The sequence below is a fragment of the Myotis daubentonii genome, chromosome 3 (genome assembly GCF_963259705.1).
Source record: "Myotis daubentonii chromosome 3, mMyoDau2.1, whole genome shotgun sequence".
NCBI classification, from domain to species: Eukaryota; Metazoa; Chordata; class Mammalia; order Chiroptera; family Vespertilionidae; genus Myotis; species Myotis daubentonii.
The window spans coordinates 175282420-175296126 of record NC_081842.1 but is presented as its reverse complement, the minus strand read 5'-3'; the positions used below and the strand labels follow the sequence as shown (position 1 = coordinate 175296126).

Sequence of the window (13707 nt, the reverse complement as noted above, 5' to 3'; positions counted from 1 at the left end):
GCAGGAAGGTCTACATTAGTCTTCGGGATTTAACCAGTACTCTGAAATCGCATTTGGGATCTGGGGGGTGTCGAGGACTGAGTGAAGAATGAGGGGCACAGTGCATACTGGATCTTGTAGTTCCTGCGACCAGACAGGGCGTAGTGCTGCATGGCATGCTGGGAGTTGAAGTCCAATCGTTCAACCGGAACTCACGGCAGGCAGAATGTGGTTTGTCTGTTAGAGACACTGCTTACAGATGGATACTTTCCCTTGGGTCTGCGCTTGCCGTGTGGTGACTTCAGGGGCTGGGGAGGCGGACAAAGGGATGGATGAAGTCAGCGGAGCAGGAGTTCGTAGGCGGCTGTTACCGCTGCCGCCAATTGAAGGAAGTCGGTACCCCGGAAGTGGCTGATCTATTGGGTTTGAAAGGGAGGCCGTTCCTCTTACTACGGTGGCCGAGGAACTGGAGGTGCCTGTGCGCGGTGCTGAGGTCGGAGCGGCTGCTGTGCGGGCTGTTTCTGTGGCGGCTTACGCTAGAGCTGGAACGTTTCCCGGGTCGGTGGCTCCTGCACATTTTGTACACTTCTCCCGTTCTGATTCGGAGAGGGATTCGACCTGAGGCGAAGGGAGTCCGGAACAGGTTGGGAGTTACTGTCCGGGTCCCCGACGGACGGGGGGCCCTGCCCGCAGTGGAGACCCTGTGCCCAGCAGTTGGGGCTCTGAGGGTTTTGGCTCCGCCCTTATGTCTCCTTTCTAGTGTCATTTGTCTTCTGACTTGTTGCCCTTGCTGGGACTCGGAGCTAGCAAACCTTAGTAAGCCTTCCCGTGCCCTCTCCTTGTGGCTTTCCTGAGCTGTTCCAGGCACGACCTCTGGTCCCCCGCGCTATCGCATCCATTTAATTCCTCCCCCGTTTCTCCCCGTGGAAGAAGGTAAAAGAAAGGGGAAAAAATCAGCAGCAACAACAACAAAAAACCCACCCCCAAATCGGATTCCCGAGACCGCAATCTTCTCATTCCTAAATCTTTCCCCCAGATTTGGCCTTTGTTACTGCTTCAGACCTGAACATACTCCTCTGAATATCTTAATGCTTTTGCATCCAGACAAACTTTCAATGGCTTGATTGGGTTCTCGCTTCACCCTCCGCTCTTCTACCTCCATCCACATGTGAGGGCTTTTAGGTTGGAGAATAGATACTTATGATGACCAATGAATGAGAAAGATGCCAGTGGTCACTCAGCATGTCTTCTGCTTACTGAGTTTCTATTGCTTACATTTTTGTTTTGTATTGATTATTTTCCCACAGGGAGTCCATTGCTACCCTGTAAGTTAGAGGAGAATACGTGACCGTACATCTCTTTATATCTGAATTCGGTATTTAGATGGGATTTATTTTTATTTTTTATTTTTTTTGCCTACCTGGAACGTATGCCCCTTGTGGAATTTTTGCAATGATTTTATGTCAATTAATAGACGATAGACTCAAGGGAATACTCTTTCCTCCTTGGTTGCTAGTGATTTTGTAATTAGATTATGAATCATTGAAAGTACCCGGAGGGATTGGAAAAGCTTTGAAAGGCAAAGACTGTGTATGGTCCAATTTACACATTAATAAAGCTTCCTTCCCTGAATAAGGAAGAGTTTATAATTCAATAATATGATGCTGTGTTGAATTAATTATCAGTTCATTCACTGTAAAGTTTTTGAGAACAGTTTAAAGTTAAAAAGTAGCCAGTATATGAAATTATATGATTTAGTAAAAAGTAAAAAAAAAAAAAAAATTGATGTTCTTTTCCTGTAAAATGAATGCAAATACATTGAAACATTTATTTGTTGTAATTGTTTATGAGGTAGTTCTTTATATTTTTACAGATCTGGTAAAACAGCACTGTATACTATTCGCTGATGTAGACAGAAATTATTGTCGATCTGACTTTTTGGGGACCATGTAACCCAAATGAGTTTGCAGCTTTTCTATTCTAACTAGAGGCCCAGTGCATGAATTCGTGCACTGGTGGGGTCCGGCTGGCCTGGCCCCAATCGGATCGGATTGTTGCTGTGCCTGTTGTGAGGAGGAGACAGTGGGAGGTTGGCCAGCCTGCCCACCCCTGGGCCGGTGGGGGGGGGGCGTGGGTGATTGGCTGGTGGGCCCCACCCCTGATTGATATTTGTGTGGGGGGCTGATCGAGGACTGAGCTGCCTGGGGGGAGGGGCTGGCAGGCCGATCAGGGTGGTGGGGGCCCATCAGGGGCAGGGTTGGCGGGGGGAGGGGCCGCAGGCAGTTGGCCGCCTGATCCCACCCCCCCTTGGCCCTGTTCGCTGGCTGCAGAGGGCGTCATAGCAACTGGTCGTTCCGGTCTTTGGCTTTTTATATATATAGGTTATTGCACTATAGAAATTATAATAAAGTTATCATTTTTCTTTAAGCAGTCAAATGTAATCTTTATGTGTCAATAAGATATAAATGTTAATACTTGTACCCTATCAAATTGGAATTATTTCTAATTAATCAGAAATGGTTTCAGCCAGATACTCTCCCAGGTTCTGGAAATAACAGTAAGCAAAACAGATGAAAGCCCTGCTCGTAGGGAGCTTACACTCAGAATGTATGAAATGTAAACCTTGCCTTCAAGAAGCAGAGAATATAGCCAATACACATTAGATTGTATGTGTTTTAGAATGTTAAAGTTGAAAAGAGATTAACTAGGGGAAATTTCATGAAATGTATGAGATTTGATTTATAACTTAAACAGCAAGTAGGGATTTAGTAGATAGAAATTGGGAGGAAAGTAATTCTAGCTTGAGGCATAAAATGAACAAAATTCTGAATTGTAGGAGAGAGATTAGAAGAAGGGACAGATAACTGGATTGCTTTGTATCTTCAGTTTCTTGTATGTAGGTGCACAGTGTTGGTTGAATTTGAAACAATGTTTAAATGAATGAAGTCAGAACAAGAGTGCAGCTATGAGGCAATGAGGAATTAGATCTAGTGTTATTGTAGTGGGAATGGAAGAAAGGAATGGATTTAACAGCTATTGGTGAAAGAACCAGTAGGCTCTCTTAATTATTGAATGTTTGGAGTAGTGTGGTGGCCAAAGGAGAAAGGAAACTAGATTATTAGGCTTGAACTGATTTCCCTATTTCATCAAATTATGAGATTTTTTTTTCTTTTTCCATTGATTTTTAGAGAGAGTGGAAGGGAGGCAAGGAGGGGAAGAGAGAGAGAGAGAGAGAGAGAGAGAGAGAGAGAGAGAGAGAGAGAGAGAGAGAAACACGGATGTGAGAGAGACACATCGATTGGTTGCCTTGTACATGCACCCCGATCAGGGCCGTGGATAGAACCTGTAACCCAGTCATCTGCCCTTGACTGGGAGTCGTACCTGCGACCCTTCGGTGCCAAGGGCTGACACTCTATCCACTGAGCCACACTGGCCAGGGCCATAATATTTTTTAAAAAATATGTTTTTATTGATTTTTAGAGAGAGAGGAAGGGAGAGTTAGAAACATCCATGAGAGCATGTGCCCTGACAGGGAATGGAACTGGCGACCTCTTGGTGCATGGGTCAACGCTCAACCACAGACAGTCACACTGGCCAGGCTCAAGTCATGAGATTTAAAAAAAATTCCAAGATGCATCATTATTTTATGAGCCACTATGAAAAAAATATTGCCAATTAAACAAAGATTGCCAACTCTAAAATGTAGTCAGTTTCAGAGTTAAAATGTAAAAATGTGTGATCTAGAAATGATGAAATAGGGTACTCCTTATGATGGTTAGTGAGCCTTATAACCATTTTATTTTTATTTTTCGAGGACTATTTATAAATTAATTTGTAATCTTTCACATGCATTCAATCATTTAGCATTTACTTATTAACTAGGCACTCTTCTAGGCCACAGTGATATAGTGGTCAGTAACTACAGTCTCTACCCTCATAGAACTTTTTGTGTAGCAGGGGGAGGCAGACATAAATCAAAGATTCCATCAAAGAAATTTAAAGTTGCAGCTATCGTAAGTGCTATGAAAAAGCACTTGATGTAATACAGAAGAAAAACTGATTACGGAGGAGGTAAGAGTGGAGATGGGAGAGGCCAGATGACAGATGGTGATAATATCTTGGACAAAGTGGTGATGCAGATAGATAGAAGTGGATGGATTTTAGAGCTATTTAGGAGGTAGACTGGGTGATGGATTGGATATGAGGAATGAGGGAGAGGAAGGTGCCATCGCCCACCACTAGCTTTTTGGCTTATGTAACTGGATGGATTGTAGTTTAATCAGTTCACTGAGATAGAGAACATTGTAAGATGACCAGGTTTGGCAGGTCATGCTTTGTTTGTTAATTTTTTAATGTGGCATCAGTGTTCAAGGTTAATTTCTTATCCCCCCTCTTATGTCATTGTTTTATTTAAGTATGTTTAAGGAATAGTGTAACTGAAATAAGTTTGTTTGTTTTTTTTCCTTGAGTGAGCACGGATAAAGTTCTGGGTGAAAGCATTTGGAAATATGTTGGTATTTTTTTTTGAATTTATATGTAACATATTCAGCCATATATATGAATAGGTAACTGAGTAATGCAGTTATACATCAAATGTATTTTCACTTAAGATTTGGCATTAAATTGGGCACCTGGTTAAACTTTAACGTTATTCAGTTGGTATATATGTAAATGTGTACTAAGGAAAAAAGACATGTCTTGAATTTCCTTTGAAATATCCCATTTGTGTAATTTTTGACAGATATTGAATCAATACAACCAGTTTATTTAAATTTTACATTTCATGGTAGAGCATATAGAGTTTGGCTCTGGAGTCAGACTGCCTGGATCAAAGGTGTGTTTTGCTATTTACTAGCAGTATGACCTTGCAGAAGTTATTTTGTTGTTTTAAGTCCATTTTTTTTTTTATGTACAAAATGAAGATAATAATAATACTTGCCTTATGGAGTTGTTGTGAGGATTAAATGGGATGAGATATATATATGCATAAGTTAACAAAACTTCTGGTACAGAGTTTGTGTTTAATATTACTATTTTTATAGTGATATGGGGTCTCAGATTATCTGGACTTCTGTGACAACATTTTAATTTTAGAGTTCCTTATAGCTAATAGATTTTAACTGAAAAAAATTGGGTCTGGAGAAAGTGTTATATAAGATGCTTTGCTTCTTCACAGTTGTACTAGATGAGTCATCACATGTCATCTTTCACAGATTCTTATCAGAGGTTATGTTTAGCCTATAGCTATAATAGGAAATTAATGTTAGATTAGTTTGTAATTACCTATTATTACTTTATTTATTCATTTTTATTTTTAAAATATTTTTAAACATTGATTTCAGAGAGGAAAGGAGGAGATAGAAACATCAATGGTGAGAATTATCGATCAGCTGCCCCCTACTGGGGATTGAGCCTGTAACTCAGGCATGTGCCCTAACTGAGAATCAAACCAGTGATCTTTTGGTGCACAGGATGATGCTCAACCAACTGAGCCACGCTGGCCAGGGCAAGACATTGACATTTTTAGAGTCCAGGCCAGTTGTTTTGTAGAATGCTTCACAAAATGAATTTGTCTAATTGTTTCCTCTCAGTTTAGGTTAAGTAGCTTTTTTCAAGACTGTTAATTACATAGAAGATGTTGTAAACTTTCCATAGCATCACATCAGGAGTAATATAATGATAATTTGTCCCGTTATTGTGATGTTAAATTTAACCACTTGAGCTAGCCAGATTTGTATGTTCAAACAATATCTTTTCCCTTTTATACTTAATAATTAATCTGCAGGGGTAATGCTTTGAGATCATTGGATATTTTGTTTTCCAACAATTGTTTTACTAGTTAGTGGTTTTTAGTAGCTGTTGATGATCCTTGCCTGAATCAAACATTGCATTGGCAGTTTCCAAATAGTGATTTTCTTTTTTTTTTTTTTTTTAAATATATTTTATTGATTTTTGACAGAGAGGAAGGGAGAGAGACAGAGAGTTAGAAACATCGATGAGAGAGAAACATCGATCAGCTGCCTCTTGCACACCTCCTACTGGGGATGTGCCCGCAACCAAGGTACATGCCCTTGACCGGAATCGAACCTGGGACCTTTCAGTCCGCAGGCCGACGCTCTATCCACTGAGCCAAACCGGTTACGGCCAAATAGTGATTTTCTTCTCTCAGTCCTCCTATGTTTGCTGGCTGTCTTCTCTAAAGAACAGCTGTTTCTCCTCTCTCCTTTTATTTTTGTATCATTAGATAGCTAAGGATTTTTAAAAAAAAATTTATCCAGTGTGTTATAACCTGTTATTCTTATTGATGATTAAATTATCTCAAAGTCGTTTAGTCTCTTCAAGCTGGTTTCTATGACCTTTGTTTATGTCCACATTGGTGTTTGGGTGAATTCTTACCTTTTGTACAGTAAGATATTCCTGGCTCACCTTATATATTCCCTGCTTGAGACCGGGAATCAGCCATTTTACCATGGGGTCCTGGTTTATTTTAGTGGGAAATGGTACTTAGAAACCAAGGTTTGGGCATTGACTGTACAGTTAACCCTTGAACAATGCAGTAGTTAGGGGTGCTGACCCCTGTGCAGTTGAAAATGCGCATATAGTTTTTGACACCCCCAAAACTTAACCACTTAATAGCTTACTTTTGACTGGAAACCATACCGAAAACACAGTCAATCAAATATATATTTGTAAGAATATATATATTTGTAAGAATATATATATTTGTAAGAATATATATATTTGTAAGAATATATATATTTGTAAGAATATATATATTTGTAAGAATATATATATTTGTAAGAATAAAGTGTGTGTGTATATATATATACACACACACTTTATTCTTACAATAAAGTAAGCTAAAGAAAAAATGTTATTAAGAAAACCATAATGAAGAGAAAGTACATTTACAAATATTTATTGAAAAACCTTCATGTACAAGTAGATTGACACAGTTCAAACCCGTGTTGTTCAAGGGCCAACTGTTCTCATGGCTACTGGAATATCACTATTTCTAGGCCCTGTCAATGGACACACACACACACACACACACACATGCACGCATGCACACACGCACACTGTTTTTTGAAGAAATGAGTTTATAGGATACCTTCAATTCAAATTCAAAACCATCGAGTTCATTTTCACCTTGTCTTAGTTCATGTGGTGTCCCCCTTTTGATACAGGGCGAATTCTGATTCCCAACCACATCATTATATTTACTCATCGAATCTGTCCTACAACAACACACATAAGTTAGTTTTGGAATTACTATACGGATACACCCTCCAATAATAGATTGACCAAATGAAGATTGCTTTGCCATTTTATCTCCTTATATCCCACTACACATGTATAGTAAAAGTAGGTGTTTAAAGTTATTTGTATTATTTTTTTCTATGTGATTATGTTATCAATTTGAAACAGTCTTTGAGAATATTATGCCAAGCGAAATAAGTCAGAAAAAGCTAAGAAACATATGATTTCACTTATATGTGGGATATAAAATTGAAACTCATAGACCGACAACAGTATGGTGGTTACCAGAGGGAAGGGGGTAAGGGATAGTATAGGATAGTGGTTGGCATACTCATTAGTCAACAGAGCCAAATATCAACAGTACAACAATTGAAATTTCTTTTGAGAGCCAAATTTTTTAAACTTAAACTATATAAGTAGGTACATTGTTATTAACTTAATTAGGGTACTCCTAAGGCTTAGGAAGAGCCACACTGAAGGGGCCAAAGAGCTGCATGTGGCTCGCGAGCCGCAGTTTGCCGACCAGGGGTATAGGATAAAGGTGGTCAAATACATGGTTATGGAAGATATTTGACTGTGGGTGGTAGGCACACAATACAATATACAGATCATGTATCATAGAAATGTGCTCTTGAAACCTATATGATCTTATTGGCCAGTGTTATCCCAATACATTTAATAATAAAAAAATAAAATGTAGTTAAGTTCCTATGAAACTTTTTTTTAAGAGTATTATTCTATTTATTGTTATTTTCTTTCTTTTTTTAAAATATATATATATATATATTTTAAATATATTTTTATTGATTAAGATATTACATATGTGTCCTTGTCCCCACGTTACCCTCTACCCCCCCCACCCCCCCGCTCATGCCCTCACCCCCCCGTTGTCCATGTCCATTGGTTAGGCCTATATGCTTGCATATAAGTCCTTTGGTTGATCTTTCCCCCTTACCCCTCCCCTCCCCTACCTTCCCTCCAAGGCCCGACAGTCCAATCAATGCCTCTCCGTCTCTGGATCAGTCCTTGTTCATCAGTTTATGTTGTTCATTATATTCCACAAATGAGTGAGATCCTGTGGTATTTATCCGCTCTCCAGCTCCATCCATGCTGTGGCAAATGGTAAGAGTTCCTTTTTCTTCTTCCTCTTCTTAAAGAATCCCTTTCAGCATTTCATATAATGCTGGTTTGGTGGTGATGAACTCCTTTAGCTTTTTCTTATCCGTGAAGCTCTTTATCTGACCTTCTATTCTGAATGATAGCTTTGCTGGATAAAGTAATCTTGGTTGCAGGTTCTTGCTATTCATCACTTTGAATATTTCTTGCCACTCTCTTCTGGCCTGCATGGTTTCTGTTGAGAAATCAGCTGACAGTCGTATGGGTACTCCCTTGTAGGTAACTGACTGTCTTTCTCTTGCTGCTTTTAAGATTCTCTCCTTATCTTTTGCTCTTGGCATTTTAATTATGATGTGTCTTGGTGTGGTCCTCTTTGGGTTCCTTTTGTTTGGGGTTCTCTGTGCTTCCTGGACTTGTAAGTCTATTTCTTTCACCAGGTAGGGGAAGTTTTCTGTCATTATTTCTTCAAAAAGGTTTTCAATATCCTGCCCTCTCTCTCCTTCTGGTACCCCTATAATTCTGATGTTGGTACGCTTGAAGTTGTCCCAGAGGCTCCTCACACTATCTTCATATTTTTGGAATCTTTTTTCTTTTTCGGTTGGGTATTTTTTGTTTCTTTGTATTTCAAATCTTTGACCCTGATTCTTGGGATCCTCTTGTCTGCTGTTGGATCTCTGTAAATTATTCTTTATTTCAGTCAGTGTATGCTTAATTTCTAGTTGGTCTTTTTTCATATCCTCCAGGGTCTCACTAAATTTATCGGCAGTTTCCATAAAATTCTTGAAAAACCTTATAAATGTGGTTTTGAACTCTATATCCAGTCGTTTGCTTTCCTCCATTTCTGTCATTTGTGACTTGTTTCTTTGTCTCTGCATTTTTTATGCTTCCCTGTGTTGGTAGAGTGGTTTTGTGTGCTAGGTGTCCTATAGGGCCCAGTGGCTCAGCCTCCCCAGTTACCTGAGGTGGACACTCTTGGTGCACCCCCTTGTGGAATTTGTGCACAGTCTTGTTGTAGTTATGCCTTGATTGTTGTAGGAGCACTGGGAGGAATTGACCTCCAGGCCAACTGGCTGTGAGAATCAGCTGTGTCTGCAGTGGGAGAACTTCTGTGCTGAAGACACCCTTCTGGGGCAAGACTTGCTTCAGTGGGGCTTTGGTGCTCACTGAGTCTGCCCCTTGAGTGTGTCCCTTATGGATCTGAGGAGTTGTAATCCGGGTGGTCCCCCTCTGACAACTGGGTACACTGGCTCTTGGATCTAAGGAGGTGCTAATTTAGCCTTGGCCTGAAGTTACCTGGCAGGAGCTACGAAGAGAACTGCAGATTCCTCTTCCTTTTTTGGAGTTTGGAGGTGCCCTGATGAGGCCCAGCTGTGAAGCAATGCAAGCTGCTGTGGGGGCCTTGGACCTTCTCTTGGAAGTTCTGGGTCTGTCTGGCACAGCTGCAATTTTTAAGGTAATTTTTAGGTTGCAAAGGGCCAGGGCATTTATATGCAAAAGCCTCTGCTGCAGCCTGGTTGGGGCGGTGTCTCAGGGAATCAAAGGGCGGAGCAAGCAGCTATAGCGGATCCTCAGCCCTGCCCTAAGGGGCCGCGCGTCTCAGTGTCCCGGTAATTGCTGCAAGCACCTCTGAGGGAAAGCCGCTCTCAAGCTCCGAGTTCTGCCTGCTGCCAGACAGTCCAGTTTCTCCCCGCATGAGTCCTGGGTCCCCAGAGACTTCCTGAACCAGAGTTCAGAGCAGTCGGGAGCTTGTGCCTCCCTCCCGATTCCAAAAGACAGCCGCGTCCTCAGGTGCCAGCCCCTTTCTGCGCCCGCGAGCCTCCGAGCCTCCGTACCTCTGCACTTTACTTCCGCACCTCCTCTGGCTCTCAGTGTGCTTTTCTTTCCTTCTAGTTCTAGAATTTCCACTCAGACAGCCTTCCTGTAGTTCTGGATGATGTGTCTTTTGTCTTTTCGTTGTATTTTTGAAGTTGTTGTGGGAGGCAGCAATTTCCTGGTATTTACCTATGCCGCCATCTTAGTTTCTCCTCCTATGAAACTTTTTAATAGACTCTTTTTATAAAATCAGTTATCTGTAAAACTAAAGTAAACATATTTTAAAACTTCATTATAGTATATAGTTATGGGGAACTCCAGAACAGTTATATCAAATAGAGCATATGCAGTTTTTATCTTTGTAAGGCTTTAAACTTGCAGCTCTATTTTCAAATTAATAGAATTTTACTTAAAATTAGAAATTAGAAAAATTACATCAAACAATGCCATTTGAAAGCCAAAACAACTGTGATTGGGGACATTTTAAACAATGCTCTTCTTTTAACTGATGATACAATTCAAGCATTAATCTTGAACAATAGACATAATTGTTTGGGTTACTTTAACTCATTCCTAAGAAATATGGCTAGTGTTTTTCTGTATTCACACCCAGAATAAAAATATTTATGTTATTTGTAAGTTCTTTGTATTTGAAGAATGCCAGTTGTGACTGTGTGTTACCCTGTAACATATTCACACATTTTTCATGTGTAAATATTTTCATTGGAAAAGGGAAACTATTTCTCTTACAAATTATAACACTTATTATTTCCACTGTGAGACATAACCATAAACAGTTTTGAATTTTGATTAATTATAAACATCTTGCTTATTAGTATGTAAGGTTAATGAGGACAGAAATTGAGTTTCATTGTTCATTGTATCTCTCGTACCTTACAGAAGTAACCACTAAATACTTGATGAATAAGTGAATTTGATGTTTTATATTTAAACTAGTGGCCTGGTGCACGAATACTTGCACCAGTGGGGTCCTTCAGCCTGGCCTGCAGGATTGGGCTGAAACTGGCTCTCCGACATCCCCTGAGGGGTCCTGGATTGTGAGAGGGCGCAGGCCAGGTTGAGGGACTCCACTGGTGCACGATTGAGGCTGGGGAGAGATGTGGGAGATTGGCCAGTTGGGGAGGGACCGCGGAAGGGCTCCAGGGTGTGTCTGGTCCATGTTGCTCAGTCCCTATCAGCCTGACCCCAGCAGCAAGCTAACCTACCGGTCGGAGAGTCTGCCCCCTGGTGGTCAGTGCACATCATAGCGACTGGTCAACCAGTCAACTGTCTGCCCCCTGGTGGTCAGTGCACATCATAGCGAGCACCTGAGCGGCCTTAGCATATCATTAGCACATTACACTTTGATTGGTTGAACAGATACCGGACAGCCGGACCCTTGGCATATTAGGCTTTTATTATATAGGATGACTTGTAATTAATTACTGGTCTCAATAATATGGATGTACCTTTTCCTCACCAAAAGTAATTAATTATTTTGTTGTTTAATTGATTTGACTCAGTATGTTACTTCTTATATGTAGACTGCATATTTAATAGTTTTCAAAGTTGCATTTTAAAATATGGAGGCTGCAAACATTCATAGTTACCTGGGACTCATCAGAGGTTACTAAGGTCCTGACATAATTAAATTTTGTTTATCAAACTGTAGTAAACAATGTTGTTCTTAGATGTAATGCTTAAGATAAGAAATGCTCACAATAGCTCAGATATAATTAAACACTATTACTGTAGTCTTTGAGCAAGTGGTTGAAGTAATTTCAACTGTTTATATCCCATTTAGGTTGGTTATGATGACGACTTTACAGTCTGTGAACATATAATGCTCAGTGCTGCCCAAGTGCAGAACTTTGCCAGTTGGAACTTGACCCAAGTCATGTGTGAGGGTTAATGAATGTCTGCTCAGTACTTAGTTTCTTCCTTAGATGTTTTTACCCTTTTAAAGAGAAGAACACATAAATAGTACATTTTATTGATGTCATCTTTATAAATTTGCTGTGCATTGAGTGTTTTTAACTGGAGGATGTGATCCTGCGGGGTCCTAACAATGTTTATAAGATATATCCTTGAGACAAAACAACCTTATTTGTCTTTTTGCTATACGATCTTTATTCTTATTTTAAAATCAAGTTTCTGAATATGTGTATCCTGCCCTTACCATGTTGCCTTTCCTTTTCTCAGTCTTTTGTCTTTATCTCACTGTCATCTACTTTACCTAGTCCTTAGCTCTGAAAGGGGACAGTCCAAATAAATATTACATTGTTCTCCTAGTTTCTTCGTATTTGCCACTTAAAAACAATAAGCATGCTAAGTTTATAATCTGAACACAAAGTTCAATGCATGAGGATAGACTAGAGGATTGGCAAGTATAGGTAAAGAGAGGAAGTAGAAATGGATACAATAATTGATGTTTCTATAAACAAAGAACTGAGATGGGGATAAGAAATAAGAGAGCAGAGATGACAGATCAACATATTGAAAGACATTTAAGGTCAGACAAGGGATTGCTATTTGTTACTAAAAATGAAAGCAGGTAGAAAAGGTTGTAGTAGATGAACAACTTAGAGCGGACCTCACACTTCATTTTATTTGATTGTATAGCTAAAAGCACATCAAAAATTCTAAATCAATATCTATATTTTATCTTGTTGCAGAATATTATTTGGGTAAGATGCTCAAGCACACACAAGTACTGGAAGTCTGCAGTGTTTTTATTGGTCATACTATGTGGCTAAGATATATTCTGTAGAATCAATCATTCCCTGAAGTTCTGTCTGCCAGGAGCTTTTACTTGGCTTTAAATCCTCAGTGGGTAAAATATTCTATCTATTGCCATATGGGAGAGGCTGATTACCTTCACCTGCCCTTCAAGGACATTGGTTTGAGTACCATTTTACATTTATCAGTTTATAATTTATCGACTCTTAATGCATGGTTACTGTTAGAAAAGTGACTCTAAAAATGACATCTGGGTCTCAATTGATGATTTTCATATTATTGTGTTCTAGCTCTGCCTTCCAAAAGGACTCTGCTTGGTCTTCACTCTGCTTTTCACATCATTAACAATAAAGTTTAGTAATAACCTCATCTGGTAGCTTTATGTTTACTGAGATACTAGTAAAAGCTTTCTCCTTTTTAATGCTATTATCTTTTAATTAAAAATGGATTTGTCACAATGTAATCAGGGAACAGAAATATGGAAATGGTGATGGAAAGATTTGTTGTAATATGCATTAGTGAAGAAAGTTTACTTGAAAAAAGTTATTAATTTCCCAAAGTTTTAGAAATAAGCTATAAACCTATTTAAAAAGTGTTTGGAAATTGTGAAGAATGTTATTTTGGTGATTTTCCAGACTGAGGCTCTGCCAACACTACATAAAATAAACAGGAATTTTGACGTCTGAGTTTGATCACTGGGACAGTCAAGCCAGCTGTTTTAGGTTCCATAGCAGATTTACGTATGCTGGATCATGAGTAAATTGTCACTGCACGTTACACTTGATAGGCAATGAATTTTAA

General features: G+C 39.6%; 1 protein-coding gene across 3 annotated transcripts in view; it reads left to right on the top strand.

The window, feature by feature from the left end:
* The first annotated feature begins 238 nt into the window (after positions 1 to 238).
* The window catches only part of ATG4C (autophagy related 4C cysteine peptidase), an 82516-nt gene continuing 69047 nt past the window's right edge, over positions 239 to 13707 (top strand). Inside the window, exon 1 of one of the 3 annotated variants that reach the window (XM_059689312.1) lies at positions 239 to 537. The gene's annotated coding sequence lies outside the window, so the exon portion shown is untranslated. Of the gene's footprint in view, positions 623 to 706; positions 913 to 13707 lie in introns of those variants that run through there. The other 2 variants (XM_059689311.1, XM_059689313.1) reach the window with 2 other exon arrangements.